The following is a 23,112-nucleotide window of genomic DNA, read 5'->3' on the forward strand; positions in this document are numbered from 1 at the left end:
GACAGCGTTCAAACAAAATAAAAAAACCCTGGCTGTGAGTAATTTTGAGGTGAAGATTAGAGTATTGTTTCTACCTCTTCAGAACAACGTAATTTGAAGATAGCCTCCTCAAGCTGGCCCCCCCTCAAGTATCTGGCCTTTAGTTACAAACAAAAATTTATACCAAAGTTGTCACTCAGTGGCATCCAGCTAGCCTGCAGCTAGAATTCTGGGAATATTAGTGGAGATTAGATTTGTGTAGAGCACATGTTACAATACGTTTCCAGCTGCTTCTTACTTGCATGTATTCACTGCACAAATGCATCATCTGTCAGCATCATGACAGCATACTTGCTTGCACACATACTCAGCATATTTAGGACTACTGCGGCTTTGGAGCAATCTTTTCAGTTAGTGCATGCAACTAAATCCAAGTCTAACTTGGATTGTTTTAATATAGAGCCTTTGCTCCTGTTTGCCTGTCAATATGAGCATTACCACAGCCAGAACAGGCACCCAAGTGAAGCTGTTTCTCTGCTAGTTTGATGCATAGTATTTACGATCAGTGAGAGAACTGCGTAGTAGAGATAAGATAATTAGATTCAAGAGTCGCCTACATAAATCTGTGAAAGATTGCCTGCGACACCAGGGTCCCAGTTTCTAACCGTCTATTTTACATTCTCACAGTGCTTGAGTAGCAGAGTGGCTGTTGCACTAGCTTATCGGACCACTTTTAAAGGGAACACATGCTCCACAAAAGCAGTAGTATTGCGTTGACTGTCGGCAGCAATTCTCTTTCCTCCTACCCCTTTCCTTCAGTTATGTTCGTTCTGATTTGATACGTCGATGTTCTTTTTTTAAAAAAAAGAACCCGAGAACTCTTAGTCAGTTCAAGTCTAATATGTACTGTCACAGCAACAGCTTTTTCTTTTTTTTTTCCCAGCTTTATCTTTTAAGTGCTGTTTTAGGTCAATTCCTGTCATTTTACACCTGTCCAACCTTGTGAAAGGCTTCACTGGGGTTGTACAAGGACAGACGTGGGTGGAACTCACTGTTCAAAACCTTGTATGGCTGTTGACAATGTGTGAGAAGGGAAGAGCCCTCTGCTTCCCAGACCCCAAATTAAGCCTGCAGGGCTGACAGCAAAGCAGTTCTTATAATGGTACATGGAGCTAATTTGTTATGAAATCAGAGAAGCAATAAATTTGGAAAAATCCCCACTCCAAGTTTAGAGCAGTCTGGAGAGAAATTACACTGTGAGCTCTTTACTGTGCTGCTGCTAACTTGCTGTCTTCTAGACTTCAGCAATGATAGAGTACGGTAGGTTCATCACCTCACATTTTCCCTTCCCTGATCTGGGGAAATGCAGATTTCTCTATTACAGCTTAAAATTAAGTGAATTCTTGTGGCATTTTTCCCACCAGGTTCTCAGGTGTGCCATTCACTCACCATCCAGGGCTGCTAGTCAATGTGAAATTGAAGTGACTTTAAGAAGGTGAGGCTCAGTTGGTCAGACCCTGACATTTCTTGTTCCTGTTGTTCAGGATGTCCTGCTCAGGGCCAGCTGTTAACTGACAGCAGCGGAAGAGCTCTCTGAGCTCAGCAGAGAGAACTAGCCTATGTCTGCAAGATGTTTTGCAGGCAGATGTGAGCCTGTCCAGGCCAGCTAACATTAATGTGGCTGCATTAACAGGGTCCTGACATCTGTTCAGAAGGGTCGCTATTATCATTAGGGCACCCGCTTGGCTTTCTGCCTGTCTGCATCATCTGTGGTGCTCACTTTTTCTGCCTGTTAATACCCTTTAGACATACTCAACACACTCCATAACTCTTTGCAGATGAAGCGTAGTGAGGAAAATTTGAGACTGGTGATAAGGTTGGGTTCAGGGCATTACAGGTTTTGTGTGACTTCTGAATTGTAAGTATTTGAGTTTTTAAGCCATCTCCCATGCCAGGCTTTTTCTGTACAGACACCAGCCAGGAAGCCCTGGTCAAATACAGGATTTCTACATTTTGCTATTCATCAAGGCGCCTGATTTTATTCAGCTTTTTCATTGTTTCTGAATTCATAACCAGAAAGAAACAGAGGCCCTGCAGATAATGTAGGCTGTGGGAAATAGCAGCACTGCTGCGATAACATAGTTGGTACCAGTACGTCCTGCTCTCATGCTTTCTGAATTACTTTTATTAAAATAAACAAATAAACCAAGAAAATTCTGCTGGCCTGGAAACACATGCTTTCCTATTTTATGTTGGAAAGATTTAAGGGAAAAGGCATTGTCTGTTATTTTCACTGTTTCTGTATTACAGATTGATTTAAAACAAAACACAAAACAAACCTGGTTTACTCATTGTCATAGGAAAATACATCTCTGGGGAAGATAAGGCAGGCCTAGAAGAAAGAAGTAATACTTGAGGTTGCTTTTCGAAGGTAGTCTTCATGGCTGCAGGTTGCAACTTAGCAAGTTGGTTGGAGTTTGGTGTGGTAGAGTGGATTCAACAGCTTGAGGTCTTAGAGATAGATGATAGGAAACAACTTTCTTTATGTTGCTACAAGTGTATTGATTTCTTTTCTTAGAAATTAAGGGTTTACTCTGACCAAACTCCCACTGAAGGCACCAAGATAGCCTTTGCCCAAGGGAAAGGACCATAAAGTCCAATCATGAAGAGTAATTGCATTATGCATACTCTGCTTTCTGCCAGCCTTTCCATGCTACCACTGGTGGGCCATGCTGTTTGTTAAGAAATCGTTATTAAGCTATTCTCCCTAAGATCAAGACTGGAGCCACATTGTGCTGGATGCTGTGAAGCTACATAGTAACAAACTGTAAACTGTTCTCTGAGCGGCTTGATTAAATAAGAGAAGGGATATGAAACAAAAATAATCCACAACCAAGCTCTGGCACGTGATGGTACTGAGTGAGTAACTGTAGGTTGTATAGTAGGTCTGCTGCAGAGGTGGAAACTGGGCTGAAGTATTCTGTGCTGTTGTTATGTGCCAAAAAAAATAAATCAATCTTTTCTTCATTAATTTATTCTCACATAACTGCTCAATATATTCCATCAGCTCTTGCCCAGAGAATGGTGTAGATGCTTGTGCAAGTGTGGCTGGGTTACAGCCTTGTCCCTCAAGATTGTCTGCTCTCAGTACTCTACTATCCCTATTACCATCACTGAAAGATTGCAAAATGTCTGGATATTACACTGGCAGGATTGGGAAGCATCCTTGAGTGTTTCTTTTGAAGTTAAGCTTTCGTGATTAGCATCTGCCTTTAGGAGAGTTACTTTTATATGTAGACTTGCATTTGGTCTGGTTTGACCTAAAGAATAGTTACTTGGTCATCTTAAATGTTCACTTTGAAGGCATGAGTGAGCTCAGCTGTTTGGTCCTCAGATTCTTTCCTGTCCCTACCTTCCCATTTGTTTGATAGAGAATTGGAAAGGAAGGAGGGGCTGTTGTCTGGATTGATCCTTCTCTCAATAGACCCAGCTGTGGCTAAGGAGGTTCAGTGTGGCTTCATTGTTTTCAAATGCACAGGGACAAGAAAGCCTGAAAAGTAACTTTTATGTTTGCGCTTTTTGAGAACACCATAATAAATTAAAAGCTTGGGAATGCCTTGTTCGTGTGCAGTCTGTACCAGAACATCATCAGCATAAGCAAGGAATCAATCTTTCATCCAAGTACATGATAGCCACAGGGCTCAATCCCTTTTTTGGTATTATTTTTTTCCTTCCCTTCCTGTTCCCTCTAACTATTAGTTTTCTGTAGCTGAGCACGTGGACATTGCAGTAGCACTTAGGCTAGGCTGCGTGCAGCACTGACAACACAGGGACTTGTGCTCTGGCTGATTTTCAAAGATGAAAGAGCCGGCACTATGGACACACCACAGTGCAATGTGGTGGGTGCCTTGTCCCCCTTTGCCTTTATTTACCTAAATTTACCAGCTTACCTGGACAGAAGGGGTTTCATGAAGCTAAATTCGGGATCAGGGCAAGCCATCCAGTGTCTGTAGCTGAATTCAGAGAGTCCCCAAGTCTTTGTGTGTGATGTGGATGCAGAAACTCAGTTTCTGTTGGTGTGCAAAGCTCAGTGGGCTGTGACGTGCATGTTGGAGGAGCCACTTTACAAGGGGTTTCTGTGGGTTCTGAATTTGATCAAGACTGGTAGCATAACCTGATAAAAGAGGGGACAGGGACATAAGAAATTGTGTGTGATAAGCCTTGCAGTGGTGGGGAGGGATGGTCTTCACAGGAGGGTATCAGAAGTAGTTGTAAGATCATGTCCTGCAACCAACAGCTCTTGCCATACATACAGGCATTTAGACAGCCATGTTGGAAACTGCATCCCATCTTATTTTTCTTATTTCTTTGTATTGTTTTAATTCATTTGAAGGTAAAGAATCAAAATAGAATTTGGGACCTTAAAAGCTCTGTGACTGCGGGAGTCGGCACTTAATGGCAGCCCTGCCTCTAGTCATGGCATCAAGTTACTTTTGAAGCCTTTGAAGTCAACAGGGCTGGAGGGGGAAAGTGTTGTGTTGCTTCTTTAAAAAGAAACATGCTTCAGTTATATTTGCAGCTGGGGTTTTAATGGCTGCGAATTAAAGCATGTTTTATTTGGCCTTTGTTTTTAGTACACTTTTACCCCTTAGGGGGACTCAAAGCCAAGACACAGCTTGAGATGTAGCTGGCTGCGGCATGCTAACGTAGCCATCATCGGCCTCATCGCCTGTTTCTATGTGGAGCTCACACTCACAATTTGTGTTCCCCATGACACAAGTGTCGCGACCTCCCCGGTTTACTTGCCTGGCATCTGTTTGCATGCACTGAGTCTCCGCTCACACAGCAACAAGTAGTTTATGGCTGGCTTTGTGGCTTGGAGTGAACTGAAGTAAACTTTGTGTGTTGGCCCTGCAGACCTTCATTTCTAATCAGCTCCTATTAAATTACTATGAATCTGATAAAGGGAAAGAAGCTCAGTTTAAAAAGGTGCAGATAGGCACTTAATGTGATTTAATGTGTGTCTAAATAGTTTAGCTGCTTATCTGCACATCTGGCCTAAATACTTGTGCAAATCTGACCCATATTTTTTTTTACCCATATTGGCATTGGAAGGAGAGACGGTAAATTATGCAGTTAATAGGTTACAGCTTGTTTCCCTGTTGATCCTGAGAGTATCAGCTGTCCTGCTGATGGTGCCAGGTAGAGGAAAAGGTGCTTGGAGGACAGTGATGGTGGTGGCTAAGCAAAGTACACTGTGCTGCAGGTTTTTCCGGGAGGATTTAGTCCCTACCCTGCTGTGTTTCTGCAGAAACCACTGCTGCCACAGGTACAAGTCTCCTGGGTAAATGTTTTGAATGAGCCTTTTGCCTTGTCCTTACTGTTGTGGAAAACTGTTGCACCTGTGTCCCGTGCAACAGTACTTAAGAGTACTCTGACGTGAGAAAATGTAGTAGTCTTTCCAGTTGTACATTTGATAGGCCCTGTGTGGTGGCATCTATAGCAAACCACATCACACTGGTGGCACACGCACCAATAAATACTGAGCAGCACCTTATTTTGTCCTTGTCTTGTACTCCCTGCCTGATTATTGATGTTGCTATGTTTTGTGGTTAGCAGACCACACTAGCCAACTCGAGTCAATTCAGTCAAACGACAAAAAAAAATAGGCTAAATTTTATTTCTTTATTTATATGATAGAAAGTTGTGTTTTACAGTAAGAATTTTTTAAAGTAGGGAAAGAAGGGATGCAATTTTATTACCAGAACAGATGCCTTCAGAGGTTTGTGCTTGTTTGGCAGATCAACTGACAAACATCCCAGCTCAGACTGTCTTTTACAGGCTATTTTAGGTGTTCCTTGAAAAATTAACAGAATTATACCGTTACATGGTGCATTGAATTCCAGTGGATATAATGGCTATCATTCTGACCCATAGTCCTTTGGATACTAAGGAAAAACTGCTTTATGGTTTCATTGAGACTGTGAAAAAGGGCCAGTGAGGTTCCTGCATCTCCTCCTCATACTTGCAGATGAAAGCTCTGTCCCATGCAGAACAGAAATAATTCTTTGTTTCTTTTTATGAAGTTATTTTTCTTTAGATCAAAATGGCTTTATTTCACATTATCTGAGATTTTTACAGCTGTCAAGTGTTTCCATCCCATTATGAGTTATGGACCTGGAATCACTTTCCTTTCTCAGAATTCATGAAGTACTGACTTCAAGTGATGTAGCAAGAATATTTTGCTTGGTTCTTCCTGTATAACTATTCTCACAGAGATCGAGACAAAGAAGAAGCTGGTGAATGTTTTTTTAAAAGTATTGGGCAATCAATCTGGTGCTTGGGAAATCTGTATGCAAATCCTGGGTTTGCCTCTGTTTTCTTCTGTGACCCTTGACAAGTTCTTTTTTGCTTGCTCTGTATATATGAGACTTGAGGGTAACATCTTTCACATTTTTGTGGGTGGTGTAAGAATAGACCTGTAAGTACTTGAATGGTCATGAAGGCAAGAAATGTCATCAACCAGATGTATGCCATTTTATCTCCACACTTGTAGACTGCTGTAAAGAAAGTAACTTAAAGAGAAAAGATTATTTTTTTAATGTCTTATAAAATTCTGAAAGCACGTTATCACCGATCTACTCAATGCAGCAACACCATCTGTCTGCCCAGCTTCGTGTACTGGTTACCTGGGTGAAATGGTGCTCTATGAATGGTTGGGTTTAGTTTTGGTTTTGCTGGGTTTTTTTAATTACCAGTATACAGGCGGGAAAACTTGCAGCGTTCATTTTGTCTGAATGTTGCCATGCCTTCTGCATGTGTTTGGCCTTTTTAGTGTTTTCTCCTGTTTGTCAGTTTTCCCTCTGAATAAGAGCAGTAGGGAGTAGTAGGAGATTTCTGTTTTGTAAGCTATTTCCCATCCCTCCTCTTGTTTCTGTGTCTGAAAAGATAGTGGCCTGCAGCAGATTCCCTGCAGCATCTGTGCTATTGCATACACACGCTTGTGACACTTTAATAGTAGCTGTCAGACAATGTTAATGTATTGCTAGTACAAATAAATCAAGTAAGGTATGAGCGAAGAAGTGAGTAAACAAGATAGGACAGTCTTGTCCATCACTATCAGACAAGGCCACCGTAAGTGTTGTCTGCTCACTTCACTAGTGAAAATGTTGGCTGTATAAAGATGTGCTTAGTGGAGATACCCAGTCAATAGCCAAAAGACCTCCTTTCTGTGAATACCCAAAGGGTTTAGTTTATCCTTTATTCAGAATGAGGAAAAGAGGAAGCCTTCTGAGATATGTTTGAAAACTCTCTCCTCCTAAGTCCTGAGGACTGACGTTGTTTTGTGACGGATGTCTTTCTCTGGAGAAAAATGGCGTTGAACAGGCACTGATTGCCTGGCTTAGATGCAGGGTCAAGTAGACCCTGAAGCCTGCAAACCCTGGCTGGTCTCCTGGCCTGCTTTCCAGGAAACCTATACCTAGTGGAGCTATCCACCAGAAGAAACAACTGGGTGAAGGAAAAACAGTTACACTGAAATTCCTCCCACAAAATTATAGCTCTCATTTGTCAGTGTGCTACCTTTTAAGGATCTCTGCTCTGTGGCTCTCTGTACACTTTGGAGAAATTCATTAACTTGGTACTGCTTATAAAAGGCTCTTTATCTGATTGTGCAAATGTTTCCAAACTCAGAAGTGCAAACCGCACCTGGAATACTGTCCTCCTACTGCTTGTAGACATCCTGGCATTATCTCTTGCATTTGAATGCTCTATTAGAAAATCGGCCAGCAGGAGCTTGCTTACAGCTTAGACTGCAATATGCTCAATATACTCAGGCTCTGCAGATACAGTGGTAGTAGAAGCTTGGCATTTGAGAACTGGCATAACGTGGCTGGAAAATTACTGTGTTAGTTCTGCCTCTTTACCACTTGTTGATATGATTTTGTTAGGTTGTGATAGACAAAGAAATATAGATCATAACTTAATGTATACCAGACCGTTGCCCGGTTCCTGAAAAGCATCGAAGTGTCACTTTGAGTGACTCTGTGATTCAGCTGAGTTCTTTGCAAGACTGAAAGCTCAGAAAGTTTCAAGAAACTAAAAAAAATTTTAAAAACTTCTTGAAGAAGCAGTTGCTTCTACTGTGTGAAGGTAGAAAATAAATTCTTGTAGATCCAGCTGTAGAAAGTAGCATCACTACTTTTTTCTTAATTTATACGTGATTGTCGTGTTCTTAAAATTCTCTCTGTGACAAGTCTTTTGTATTTTCTTAAACCGGTGAAGGTTTTATTATGCTGAATTTGACAGGTTAATGATCAAGTAGGAAATCATGTAACACTTGTTAGTGCAGTTTCTCGTTATACAAAATTAACTCTAACCTTTCTACAGCTAGAAGCAGAAACTAAACCTAGAGTTTGGAGCTAGGGAAGAGATTGTAGCAGATGGGTGCCAAGAAGACTGCCTAAGATAAGTGCTCCCTCCTCCACTACTTACATGTTGCATTTAGGACAGCAAAGGATGGTTAATTAACATTAACTATCATATTGAAGAATCAATACCAAAGTAGTGGGATTTTGGAGGTATGTTGTATGAGTTATTCTAGTTGTAGATTGGTCTAATGCAGGATTTCTTGAAGTACCTTTCTCTGAAATCTAAGGATCGGAGTTTTGTCTGTCTAGCAGAGGTAGCAATACATGGTGGTTTGTGTGCTGGTTTGAAAGGCTGACCCAGTTTGAAGTGGACTGCCACCCTTTATTTACTCACTCATTAGCTTCCTTGCTGGAACCACTATGAAGGCTTGGTTGGAATGGAAACATCTGAGATATGGGCAGCCTGTGATGGTATGATGAGGGAAGCAGTGTGGCCAGCAATACTGACACACCATTGCTAATAGTAAGGATAATATCAAGAAGCTGTAAAGCAGTAAGAAGAGTAAAGGCATTTGCTTTGGCCAGCACTGGTCTAGAGTTATGCTTGTGATTTTGAGAGCATCTCACAGCCTGTTTTCAGTCCTCGTGCTGTGTATGTATTTTAATAACTTATGTTTTTCCTGTTTGAACAGAGCAAAGCCTGGAGAACAAGCTGTTCTTCTGGAATCCTCTAGTTCATTTATTCCCAGTAGGTTCCAGTGGGAAATAAAATCAACAGCCTCTCCACTTCTGAACAGTGACCCTCACTGTGTTTGCTAATACCTCTCAGTGTCTGTCTCCGCCAAAACTCAGGTTATAATTGCTTGGCCAGAACATGCAGGGGAACAAGAAGTAAGTTTTTCTGTGATTTAAAAAAGTACATGAATTACACTTGAGTTTGGATGCCCAAAGACTATGCTTTACTGTAGCAGCAGCTCATTTATCTAAAGTGCTTTTAGAAATTGAACTTTTTATATAGATACAGAATTTCAGCTCCTAAAACCACCTCATCAAAGCATTTTAATAAACTGGTGGCAGTTATACACCTGAAAATCTTTGAGTGTGTGGGCACAAATGCCAAAAATTTATTTCCATTTGGGGCCTCGAGAAATAAGCAATTTTTTTCATGTCCTGCTTGAATTTGCATTTGACTTCCCTATCACTTCATGCTGCTTAAATGGATTAATGACTGAGTCCTGTAGCACAGGATCTGGAGAATATTTCCAATGTGCATACCTTGAAAATGCACAAAATGGTTTTAAATCAGGTGCTGTAGAGTAATTAAAAATAGGTTTTGTTATCACAGTGAGAAAGGGAGATAACAGCCAAATGACAGACAGGAAGGACTGATTTACAAAATATAAATGAAAGAGGACCTGGTCTAATGGTATCTGGTGAATATAAGGTCTCCTAGAAGTGCTAAAATCGTGGTTGACCTTAATCCTAAAGGTCTGGACTGTAACTCCATTTTCCGTATGCCTTGTCCAAATAGAGAAGAACTAGAATTATACTCAGGTGGGCAGAAAAACTGTGTAGTTTGGGCCTACAGATTAGAGCAGGCTGTGGTGGAAGAGGAATATATGAAGAAAAGTTATTTTCAGAAACATAATAGTTTCTTTAAAAGATAAAAAAAAAAAAAAGAAGCAGCGATAGTTGTAAAAATTAGTGGGCATAGCTTCAATGATTAAATAAATTCTGTTCTGTGTGAATAAAGTGCTTGTGATGGTGTCAATATTTTATGAATCTTACCACAAACTTCTTGACTATGTGAGGTAAAAGGTAGAGAGGGAATTAATCAAATATTTGTTGTTTCTCTGAAGACCCATATAGCAATCATACTGTGGGGAAAATGATTACACGTACTGGCAACACATCTGTTAATTATAAGCTACTCAATGATAGAGGGTCTTTTGCCCTGTTTTGAGAACATACGACGTAATAGTCTTGTGGACCTGACCAGTGTCTCAGATAAGACCAGCAGGAGCCAGTGTCTAAGTAGCTATGCTCCCTTATTGTAGTTACTTGAATTGTGCAGACACAGCAATAGCAGAATTTAGTCTTTCTTAAAAGCTGGTGTGGTTTTAGAATATAATTCATGAGCTGAAACAAGACTGTTCTTGGCTCAGCAGGGAGATTCTGGAAATCAGAGCTGCTCTCTGTGGGAGGACAGGCATCCAGCCTCCCTTGGGTAGGCAGTTGCAAGGATTCAACCTCCTTCCTTGGAGGAGGAGAAAGGACTTTCCTGTAAATTCTTCAGTCTGCCCCTTCTGGTAACAGAGGAGCTCTGCAATGCCTTACATCCTTGGGATCTCCTCAGACCGGCCTGGCTTCAAGTGACAGCACAGGATAGAAGCAGCATTGGTTCCTTGATCAGTAGTGATCTCTGCAGGTGTCAAGTGTGGTTGCTTGAAAATACTATGGACATGCCCATGGTATGTATTAAGGACAGAGGTGAATGTAGTAGTCTGGGCTCACTGTCCACTTGCCTAAAACCTTTCTCATGAATAGAGTAAGCTCTCATGTTGTCCATCTCCTTGCTCTGCTCCCTGTGTTGTGTCCTCTACCGAGTCTTCAGAAGTTTGGCATGATGAAACTGGAAGTGGTTTAGGAGGACCAAAGGTATTTAGTTGCCTGGTGCCTGCTGTTGATGGATTACTGTTTAAACTGTGTCAAAGAACACTGGAGCACAGAAGTAGAAACCTTTCATACCTAGATGAGCAGAGATGTAGACTGCCTGTCTTTTTAATCATAAGAGAGCATGGAGAAATGTGTTTTCTGTTTCATACAGCTGTTACAGCCAGAGTAGCTGAAAAGGGGCTTGATTGAACACCTGCTGGTAGTTGGACTGAGGCAATTCTGCAGAGCTGGGGAAAAATTGAGATGCCGTGGCATAGGGTTATTCACCTCCCCTGAGGGAATTGCACCTGCTGTTAATAAGACAATTTTCGATGTCGGGGATCTTTGCTTCCAGACATGTCAGGAATCAGTGTACTTGAGCACATTTGTATCTGCATTCAGACCAAGGGCTGACCTTTTTCTCCCTGAAGTGGAAGCTGTTATTGCCATGTGCCTTTTTTGTTCCTTTGATGTTGGAGCTGATGTTAGGCGCTCAAATGGAGAAGAAGGAGCAGAGCTGAGAAGGCATGCTTGCAAAGAGGGTCTTCATGATCAACCAAGTTTCTTCATTATTCAGTGTCAGCTACATTGACTTCCCCTGCTAGTGGCTTTTATGATAGTATAAAGGGTGGTGAACTTAGGACAATGTACTCTTCAGGTCTTTTTTTCTTCACCCTTCCCCTTCCCCCAAAAATCACCCTGCTCACATTTCTTGAATTGAAGAAAGGCATGGGAAGAAACCCAACCTTATTTTCCTGATTCTGTTGTTTTCAACCTCTAATTCCCTTCCTTAGTTCTGGTAGATAGATAACTTCTACTATTTTAATTCCTGTTGTTTAGACCTGATGTGTGCATAGCTGGATGAAGTCTTGATTAGATACTAGCATCCAACCCATCTGTAGTGGTTGGAAATGGTGAGGAAGGTAAATGTGATCCATAGAGTCAGAGTCCTGGATATTCACTTATATCAAATATTTATTGAAAGTCCAATAAAACTTGGTGCTGATTTCCCAAATCGTTTCTCTTTGAAAGGAGCACAGCTTGCTCTGAACTAATTAAACAGCCATTTTTAAGATAGTTCTTCCTGATCTGTTTAGTGCTGATAATCAGACATAGCAATATTATACTGTGAAAGTGGTATTTTAAGGGCAAATTGAATCTGTGAATTTGGGCACTCATACTAGGAAAGGTGACACATTGCCTGCTGAGCCTTGTTTGAAACTGATAAAAACTTGCCTGTGAGCTGATGAGCACTCTTCAGCATTTAGGTGGCCTCTGCAGCTTCAATTCACTTCTCTTGTTTAAGGTAGTCCCAGGACAAATACAATGTTTAATACTTGTAGCAAGGTGTAGCAACACAGACCATTTGGTTCTTTGCAGACGTGTCAGGTGACGGGACTGTACACGTAGTTTGTTATTGAGCAGAAGTTATTTTTTGAAGGCAGAAGAAAACAGTGGAGGGAAAAAAATAGTGGTTTGGTTTCAGGTTCTATAAGAAGGAAATGTGTAATCATTCCAGAAAAAGTGCAGATGTTTCTGCTTCTCTGACCATAACTTACTGTTCCTGGCCCTCTGTTCTGATCTCTGCTTCTCCATCTGCATTTCCCTCTTCTGTCCCATTTGGTTTGGGTTCTGCCTCTTCTGAGGTTCCACCAGACTCACCTTTCTCTCTCTCCCTGCTCACCCTCCCACCCTCTGCCTTTTTTTTGGTGTGTTTTTCAAAACTACATAAACATTGTGAACTTTTCAGTTAAACATAAACGTGGCAAACAAACTGATAGATAACCACATGAGAAATTTCTCCCCAGGTTCTGGTGATAACAGAAGTATCAGGCAAAGCTATCTGTGTTTGGTACTTTTGGTGATGCCTATGTGATGCCTGGGATTATATCAATGGCTTAGCATCAGATTGTTGAAATAGTTGATTTTATCGGTTGATTTCTGCTACAAATTTCTGAGATAGTTTCTTAAAAAGGAAAAAGGTCTGGAGGGATTTTATTCATAAGCAAACGATATATCTGAGCTGGTGTATTCTGTGGTTTGCCTTTAAGAATTACATGGCTATTTTCTGGAACTTCTGACGGAATCATTTTGAGATACTTTTCTGCTTTTTGTTTAGGAAAGGCATTTGACATTCTCAAAAGAGCAGTTGGTTACTTTTAAAGACTGTCTTGGTGATCTCAATGGATGAAGGAAGTCAATGGCAGATAAGACCCATTTAAGTCTTTCATTCTAGTCTGTTCTGTTTCTGTATTCTGGCTTTGCATTGCATATCTGGAATTAAACTTTTACCATCCTTTCACTTTTACTTCTGTTTACTGCTCTTTTACCAGCTCTGCAGCAGGATTTGTATTAGAGCGCTTGGGCCTTCTGTGCATCAGATGATGTATCAGTTATCACTGCTATCTGTCAAGGACCACTTGCTTTGCGTTTGAACGGCTATCTCATATTTGCTTATGACTGATTATCAGAAAGCACTAAGAAGTGTCTGATAAGATCTTAGAGATACAATTAATTGTTTTTTCTAGTTCTGTCTGTCTTAAGTTGATATAGTTAAACTGATAAGAATAGAGAACTGGATCCAATATCTTTATCCTATCAAAAGCAGCTTAGGAGCTCCCTATTGGATTTAGACGAACAAATGCTATCACATTACAGTAGCATGGCAAAGAACCAATCTATGATTTCAAACTACAGTTGTGGATCTGATCACATACTGAAATATTTTACACCACTTTGTATGATTTTTTATTATTATTATCCCTTGAGAAATTCTTTATTTGTTTTTATGTGATGCTCATTTTCCAGACATAAAGGCAATAATTCTACCTGGTTTTCAGTAGATAGCAAAACCTCTCTCAGCTGTGTTTTTTCCTTTTCAAGCAATTATTTATCCAGTCATCTTCCACATTTGAAGTATTTTTCATGAACTCATTTTGTTTAGAGGTATACTAATAAATCTCCACATAATACAAGTGCTGATTTGTGAAGAGCTTGGCTAAGGCCAAGTGCACAGGAATATAGTCTTGAAAATGAAAAATCTAATGCCATGACTAAATATTTAGCAGTGATGCAACAGATGATGGTAGGGAAAGTAGATTGCTAATTTGTTTATGATCGATATTGTCCACTCCAGGAAAAGTAAGTGTCTCTTTGGGGTATGTTAAGAGAAATACTGTATAAAATATAACAAAAGCAAATACTGCTATTCAATGCCCTTTAAACATCAACAGAATTGTCATATCAGTTTTTGGATACAACAATTTTTTAAGAGGCAAGTGGGCAATGAACTACATAGTCCATGAGGTCTCTTAGGTCCTTTGCTGTCTTGCCATATTACAAAAAGTTCTGAAAATAAGTACTCCCTATTTTCTTCTGCCTGTCTTTCTCAGATTAGGTTACTTTAAATATTTGTAATTCACTGTTTTTCAAAGTCCAGTTCTATGGTGTACAGTATCCTCTTGGGGAGGTTAGTATGATATTAGGTCTATTTTAAGTTCACCTCAGAAAACCTATTCAGCTGCATAATCTCTGGTAACGATCTTTGGGAGAATAAGAGTACATGCTCAATTACAGGCTCAAAATTTTCCACTAGCTACAGAAATTTGGATTTATTTTCTTTATATGCTGCCCAATTCTCAGCAGACCCAGCTTATTTCAATTGTCAGAAATCAAACACTCTTCCAAACTGTGCACCTCCTGCAAAGTGAGGTTGATTTGATTGTTTCTGTTAAACATTTGAATTTTTACAGCATCATAATGCAAATATTTTCAGTATATTCATCTTACACATTTGACAGTGAGAAAAAGCAGGTTTAAGATCCTAGCAAAAATAACCTTAAGCTATAACATAACTTGATTCAGGAATCCAGCTTCCTGCCATTTCATAATGCTTACAGAAATTAATGATGCAGACGTGTGGTATGAGACTTGGATAATGTTTTCAATATATATGCCTCGAAAGTATACCTTGAAATGTTTTTCTTCAGATACTTCAAAGCAGTATCTTCAGATACTGTGCCCTGTAACATATGCTGTGAAAAGCTCATGTAACAGCAGGGTAACCAAATTTTTGGAGTTATAGGAAAAGAATGAGGTTCATCTTGGCTAATTTGAAAATACTAATTTGGTTTGATCCTGGAATTGTGAGGCCATGTGTTTGTGTGTGTGTTAAGGGGAAAGACAGGACTGGGAAGCTGAGCAGAAAGCCCAGGGTGGATGAAAACAAGAGTATAAAGAAGGCAGAATGAAATACACATGAAGAGTGAAGTAGTGCAGCTTCAAAGGCGGAGGGAAGATGGGTTGTGTATAATGAAATAAAGGCAGGGTAAACTGTGTTGTGTAATTTGTGTTATAAACAAGGGCAGTCGTAACCATTGTTGATAGGTTTTCTTACACTTGTCTTTATAAACAATTCTGAAGAGTCTTTTAGAGCTTCTCTATAAAATCTTTATTGTATTGCTGTAGACATCTGAAATTCAGTATGACAAAGATAAGGCCAAGGAATGTGCCTTCAAGCTGTCCGTCTGTCTCAGTCAAAATTTGGTTGGGGATTTGCCTTCTGATGGTTTTGTGTTGTTAAAACCAAATCTGTTTAGAGAGCCAGTTTGCTCAACTGCTCAAGCAGCCAGATATAAGATATGAAAACATGGATTTTTCTGCAACCTATCTCATTCAAAAGTAAGCTTAGTTTACTGTAACAGCTGGCAAAACTGCTCATCAGCTTTTAAAGGAGAGTATTCAGTTGTGATCCAGACAGACCCCTTATAGATTGCCTTGTATATTAGTGGTGGCTGTGCACAATCTTTGCTATCTGCTACGAATGCTGCTCCTTCAACCTCATCTGGTACAAGCCACTGCTTTAGTTCAGGAGTTCAAACTTTGCTGGTGGTGCTTGGCAAGTTTTGTTTATTAAAAATATATGTTGGGATAGGGATGTTAATAGGAAGGAGCATAGTTTGTGGGCAACCTGCCCGGCTTGATTTGAAATCCAGCAATGAAAAAAGAAAGAAAATCTTCTTTAAATCAAAACCAAAGTATCCATATGTATTCCATTCTTTCTCCAATTTTACATTTCTTCCCACACAAACAAACAAAACCAGCCCAACTCACCACCTCCCAAAAACACACATTCTAACTGCTTGGGAAATAATGATTTTTATATCTCACAGACCATATTTAGGGCACTCATTTCTGCCTGCTGAGCAATTGGAGAAGGTTCTTTTTTCCCAGATAAATAGAACTTTCATGTAACTAGATAAATATTTTTGTTTTCCCAGTGACCTGGAGGTGATGCCTGTGCTTAAATGACTATGGGAGATAAGGGGTGATACACTGCCAGTATCTGAGTCCAAGGCTCCCAGAAATATTCTCAGAAACACTAAGGACCAGGATGTACTGTGATGGGTGGGGGGCGGGGGACAGAGGGGTGTTGATCTTCATGGTTTTGCTTATTTAGTATGGATATTTTTCTCATAGCCATTGAAAGCAACCGCAAGTCTTGGCAATGTACTGCTCTGTGAAGTGTGTTTGCTGGCAGCATGTAGGCAGTTGGGAAAGGCAGAGCACCCCTTGCCAGGAGAATGGAGGGGACAGGTAGTAGCAAACATAGAGGTGACTGTGAGGAACTGGGATCCTGCAGGATGGGCTGCAGTGGTCTCTTCTGCTAAGATCATGTATGGCTGCTAGGCACAACAGGATCCAAACAAACAAATAAAAAGTATGCACAAAAGCAAAGTAAACAAATTCTGCTTCCCCATCGTGGGTCAAATCAGCATATGTATCTGCTTGTTGAATTAGTCAGCATATGTTAAATGGAATTTCATGTGTGTTTCAGTGTAGTGAAACTAATTTTAAAATGGCATGATAGAAAAGCTAAAGCATTTGGCTTCCTTCCATCACATCCCTTCCACCAGATAGGGAAGGAAAACAGAATAAAAAAGACTAATTAAGACCATTTCTCAAACTTTCTCCTCATTGATTACAGCTTCCTTTAGTTTCAGAGGCATTGTGGAGTATCTGGAAAGCATAACCAGACTTCTTAATCCAACTTTCTACTCCATTACAGTGTTTTTTATTAACACCTTTTAAGTTGACACCTATTGTGTCTTCTTATCTGAGGCAGCTCCTCCCGCCTTGTGAGCACATGGGCAGCTGGGACTGGCATGAAGAAAACTTGAACTCAAACATGCTTACAGTTGTTTGCAGAATAACTGATTTGCTGGAATATCCGAGCTGTACTTACTTTTCTTAACTAAAGTTGTTGTCTAAATTGTCTAAGCTATCATGCATCTGGCAAATTTTGTACAGTTTTCAAAATTATCTTGACATAACTTTTGTGTGTGAATATGTTTACCCATCAGTCAGCTGTGAGTCATGCACTGAAGTGTAGGAGCTTTCATCCACTTTCATGACCCTAAAGAGATGTGCTAATGTTTGAAGTCCTGTGTGAAGAGCTCTTATTTCAGTAAGATTGTATTTGGTTGCTGAAGTCTTTGACACAGAGGTACCTCTACGGATCAGAAATAAACACACTTCCGGGGGCTCAATTCTGTCATGGTACAAATGGATTTTTACTAGGGTCAGTGTAAGTGAGCTCTGGCTAACTCACTGTGCAGTATTGCTTGTGAGAGCTGTGGCGAATTTAAGTGGGCAAAATACTTGTTTGGCTTTCCCCTGAGAGAACAGAGCATCACGTCTATGAGATCAGCGTATTCCAGAGCTGGAAAAGGTGGGATGGTCACTGAGATACTCAGAATGGATAGCTTTCAGTGTAATGTTTTTATTGACTGTAATTCTTAAACAGGGACATTCAGAAGTGGCATAAGGGGGTTTTAGTGTTTTAAGCAACAACATCACTGCTTCACTCTCAGCAAGTAACTTTATGCTGAATATAGAATCTAGCTGAAAGATTAAAATAGATGGCTTTTTCTCCTTGTAGGTGTCCCAAATAGAAGGAATATGCAAAAAAGTTTCAGAAGTATTTTTGCAAAGAAATCTTTTGTTCTCAACATCAACTAGAGATTTACTGCATATCTAGAGCGTCGCTCTCTAATAAATTCTGCTGCTTTGGGATAGTTAAATTGTACTGTGCCTTAGGGAAGCATTTAAACTTTCAGAGCTGGCTTCTGTAGCACTACCTCTGTGCAGTTAGAGAATTCTTTAGAATTCTTTGGCAGATAGTGGCTGTAACCAGTTTCCTGTTCTGCTCAAGAACCAAGTAAGGGGTTGCTGCACAGAGGCAGCAGACAGAGAGGAAAGGCACCATACAGCAACTTCAGAAAATTTGTTCTTAGACTCTGCAGTATTGATGCAATCTTTTGTTGTTGCAGTTATTTCTCAATACTCGGTAAAAATACTTGTCACATTTGAAATAGAATATTCCTTCTAATTTCTTCACTAGTACTTACTCTGTTCTTTACTGGCCAAATACTGGGAGAAGACCATGTGACTATAACTCTTCAATTATCTTTCTAGCATAATCCAGAAGTTTTCTCTATCTTAGTACTCTGCTAGTTGTAGCTCTGGGAAATGAAAGATGTTGTTGTATATACAGCACAAATACATGAGTAATTTCAGCTGATGTTGTCTTTTGTTTTAATTTTCATTATGCCTTTGGCTCTGTAGCTGCTCCAATTTTTTTATTTGATAGTATATAAAGAGGCAGTAGAGGGTTAAGTGCTATTCAGGGAAAGAGTTTAAAAAACAGCACCAGCTATGCCTTATAACAACAATTATTTTTTTTTTTTTCATAATGTCTGTGATTTTATCTTTAGCATTTATCCGTACTTTCAATTCAGATTGCAATGTCAATAGGTGCTGTGGAAAATATCTCAAGTAGTTTGTCACATTTTTGTTCTCTACAATGGGTTGCAGATTAAATATTGGAAAGATCTATAATGATTTTTCATGGGATTAAAAAAAGGAAACTCTTCAAAAGTAAAGCTAATTTCAGTGTTTGTCCTTGCAATTAATAGTTGACCAATCTGTCAATCAGTATACAGTTGTTACTTGCTTTTTAACCTAGCTGTTTGCATGGATAATCACTTTAACAGAAAATTGCTACTGAATCAGGAAGAGCTGGAAGCAGACGCAGAGCAGTGTTACACTCTGGAAAGAAGGGATACGTAGTTTGTTGTTTGCTCTAGCTTGTTTGCATGACTTTTTAATCTCATGTGTGTGCCTTCCTCTCCTTTGACAGTTTTACTGCCCCACAGTAAAAGCTTCAAATGTAGTTGTTTTCAAAACCCAGGACTTCTGAAATATCAAACCTTTTAATTTGATTTAAATAAAAACTAAAATAGAATAACAAAAACTGATTAGTGGTGTTGGGAAAACTAACATGCAATAGCCTAGTGCTGTGATCTCAAAACAGAAATAATCCTAAACCTCTGCAAGAGAAGTAGGCAAAAGCAGAGTAACTTGGGCGGAAAACAGAAGCTTTGACTTTTATAATAAGCCATGATACTCTGGCAAATATGGCCCCACCTTCCCATGTCAGTAGCCAGCCTTGTTTGCTCTGGCAGAGGTAGGGAACTAACAATTTATCACGACACTATCCCTCTTAAGCATGTGTTGTCTCTTAATTACATTTTTAAATAGCATCTGCTGTTTGAAGGAATAATTGAATAGAACAACACAGCAGGAGAAGCATGGCAATGTTGGTGCAAGCTGAGACTTCTGCTTGTGGTGGGCTGGAGGATTCTCCCCTGGTCACTGAACCATTCCAGTTCTTCCTAGGCCTGGCCTGAAAATGCCCAAAACATCAATTTTGTAACAATAGCATCAGGCCAAATTTAGCTCTCGATTTGATTTTGTAATACCAGGTTTTCATAACTCCTAGAACTTGTGGAACTAAACTATTTCCATATCTCTCTTTATTCCCTACTGAAAACAGTTTCCTGCAGGAGATTCAACAAAAGTATTGCAGTGCTCTGTTTGTGCGATGAAATCAAAGTGACTAGAAACTGTCTGGTCTGTTTTGTTGTGTGAGATTGAGTGATCTATTATTTCAGTAGGACTATGAGTGGTTTTGAAAACTGCTCATAGTACATAGCTTTTCTTAGGTACTGAATCACCTTTAAAGAACTCTGCCTTGTGACACCAGGGTAATAGCAGTTCTCTGCCACATGCAGATGCTGTAAAAATAAATGTGTTAGTTTATGAAATACTCAAATATGGCAATACTGCAGGCAGGTTTAATAGCATATCTAGGAGTTACGTGTAAGTGAAATAGTCTTCTATAAGCTGTTATTTTCCAAAATCAAGAGGGTAGGAATCTTCTTAGCTAAATCTCTAGCTAGGCAGGGGAAGGAAATCAACTACGAAATAGACAACTATATTTTCCCATTGCCATGAACAGTTCTTCGAGCACAGATTGTCTGAAATTGTTGCCATAATATGTTTTTACCTTTCAGGCCATGGAGCTTAGGGAATCAGTTTTTAATATCTACATCATCTCTTTCCTCATGGGACTGAAGCTGGTTACCATAGCAAAATGGCAAGGAAGCTGATAAGCAAGTAGTACCATTTGGCAAATAGGATATAAATTTTATTTTATTAAGACAGAGGACTGTGAAAAATTAATGAGATTAGAATTTTTTTTTTTTCTTTATTATATTTTTTAATACCTGTGAAGGAACAGATTGAACAAAATGCTCTTGCTCACGTAACAAGTGTCGCTGCAAATAATAGGAGCTTCAGTTTTAAATCTCTTCAGATCTCTTATACTTTCAACATTACACTATAATTTCTTCCTTTATGTTTCAGGGTGTTGCAAAGATGCCAAACTGTGAATTAAATGAGCTTCTGCTTAACAGAATAAATATGGTTGTCTTTCCCCTGCTACTTAGAGCTTACATTGCAATATAGTTTTTGTTCCTACTTGATGAAGCATGGTCATCTGAGTCCGTCTTGTAAATCAGTCTGCAAAGTCCCTTGGGCTTATGTCAAGTGACGTCAGTGAGTGCCGAAAAGTTGAATCGCTTTGCGTTCCACAAACGTTATCAATAATGTCAAGTCTGGTGATGTTTTTTGTACTCCCCTTTGACAATGTTGGTTTCCATGCACAATATGAATCGTGTGCCTTGAACTCTGCAGCTTGGCAACAGTATCTTCATGGGTGGGCCCCACTGGGGGGACCTTTTGTTGGCACCGAGGTATACCCAAAAGGAGCTTATTTTCAGGACCGAGGTGTTCTTTTCTGCTTGGTTAAGTTGATAAGTTGCCTGCCATCTAAACCACATGCTGTCTCCTGTTCTTGGTGCAAGAGTTGAGTCACTGTTTTGGGGAGTTTGTTTTGGGTTTGTGCTATTGATGGTAAGTGAAATGAGGTCTCAAAGTCTCAGGATTAAAACGTAAAGCTGCATATTTCCTTACAATCTTCTGTGCCCTCAGTTTTGTCCATTCCAGATATATGATGCGTGCTTGTGCTGTTTTATATGCCCAGATAAATTTTCCACTTTCTGCGCTACTGGATAGCTCCAACAGAGAGGATCTGGGAGTCTTGCTTTAATCCAGCCATGCAAAAAGATGCTGTTCAGTGTTAGTTAACTTCTTTGAGCCTGTATTATCCATGTTGAACTTATAGATGTGTTGTTTACAGGCTGCAAGTTGCAATCAGTGCATCCGTAGAGCAGGAATCAGAAAAAATTCCGATTTTTTCTAGAAAACCCTATTTTAGCTCCCTTTCTAAGATGTTTCTTCAATATAAGAAGCACTAATGGTTTTTATACAATGAGCACATTTTTCATCCTTAAAAATTATCATTATGAGCAACAAATACCATCAAATGCCCATTGGATGAAGCACTGGGTTAGGGTAACTGGGAAGGATCTGGGTGGAAGTTGGCTGGTGTATGATCAGGTTGGGGGAGAGATGGAAGACCTTGAATCTGGCAGAATCCAGCCAGCTTTAGAAAGAACTGAGGGAGACTGTAATTGTGAAGGGAATGTGTGAGCTTAGGATCAGGGCTTATTTCATATTCATGTGTTTGACCTGCACCTTCAATAGCCCTATCTCTGGTGCAAAGGGTGGATGCTTTGGAAGGAGGGAGCAATCTGGAGGGGATGAGAATCATTTCCTTGTCAGAAACCAGTTATCTACAAATGCATAGAGCTGGCAGTGATGGTGATCACCAGTGGGTATCTATATCCTGCAGGTTATTGTACTGTAGTATGATATCTAAGTGTGGGAGCTCACTGCAGCGACACAGCCCAAAATGCCGCACTTCGGTGCAGGAGCTTGGGAGGTTGGAGCGTTGCCATCTACTGGCAGCCGTCCACAGAGAAAAGTTCCGCAGCTGGCTGTAGCTTAAGGTGTTGCTTATTTTGAGCTGAAAGATGAGGTTTTTCTGCCTAAATCCTGTTTCAAGGCAGAGATGTTAATAAAATAATTGTTGCTGTCCTTAGCATGTGGATATAACCAAAGAGTTAGAGTAATCCTAGTGGGATTTCTTGGAAAGGTTGTTACACTCAGGATGTAGCAGGGAGGAAAGGGGGTAGCTTCTCCCTCCTGCACAGTGACCAAGTTTGTCTGGGGGAGTCCTGAGCACCCCTGGTGAGCTCAGGGGTTGAGGGGTACCCTGTACCCCTCCTGTCCTTCGAAGCCTGGCCCTATATTTTAAGGGAATGGACTGGTCTGGAATTTTTTTTTTATTTTTTTTTTTTATTATTTTTTTATTCTGCAGTAAAAAGTAATAAAGGCAAAGGGTATATTTGGACTCATTAGGGATTAGACCAAAGATCCCTATTTTTAAAATCCTTCAGGTCTGACAGTCTTTCCCTCTAGAAGAGATGAGAGGGGTTTCAAATAAGTCTGTCCTCAAGGGAAGTCCAGCATAGCTTGTGCAACTCTCAAAAAATTATGCTGTGACTAACCTCTGTCAAGGGAAATGTTTACATGATACTGTCAGAATCGGTTTTGAACATTTTGCATGAACTAAATGCCACCAGTGGGCATAGATATTTTTTATTCCTTTTTAATAAAAAAATAGTTGGGAAACAGAAGGTTGCAACACTAGTTTTCAGCAAAAGTTATGTGATTCCTTACAAAATATAACCCAAGTGAGAGTAGAAGAGTGATGCAGCTTTTCCTTCGTGTTTGTCCAGTA

General features: G+C 40.0%; 1 protein-coding gene across 2 annotated transcripts in view; it reads left to right on the top strand.

The window, feature by feature from the left end:
- ADCY5 (adenylate cyclase 5) overlaps positions 1 to 23,112 on the top strand; it is a 216,093-nt gene that overhangs the window by 100,457 nt on the left and 92,524 nt on the right. The gene's annotated exons all lie outside the window — the stretch shown is intronic.

The sequence above is a fragment of the Strigops habroptila genome, chromosome 5 (assembly GCF_004027225.2).
Source record: "Strigops habroptila isolate Jane chromosome 5, bStrHab1.2.pri, whole genome shotgun sequence".
NCBI lineage: Eukaryota > Metazoa > Chordata > Aves > Psittaciformes > Psittacidae > Strigops > Strigops habroptila.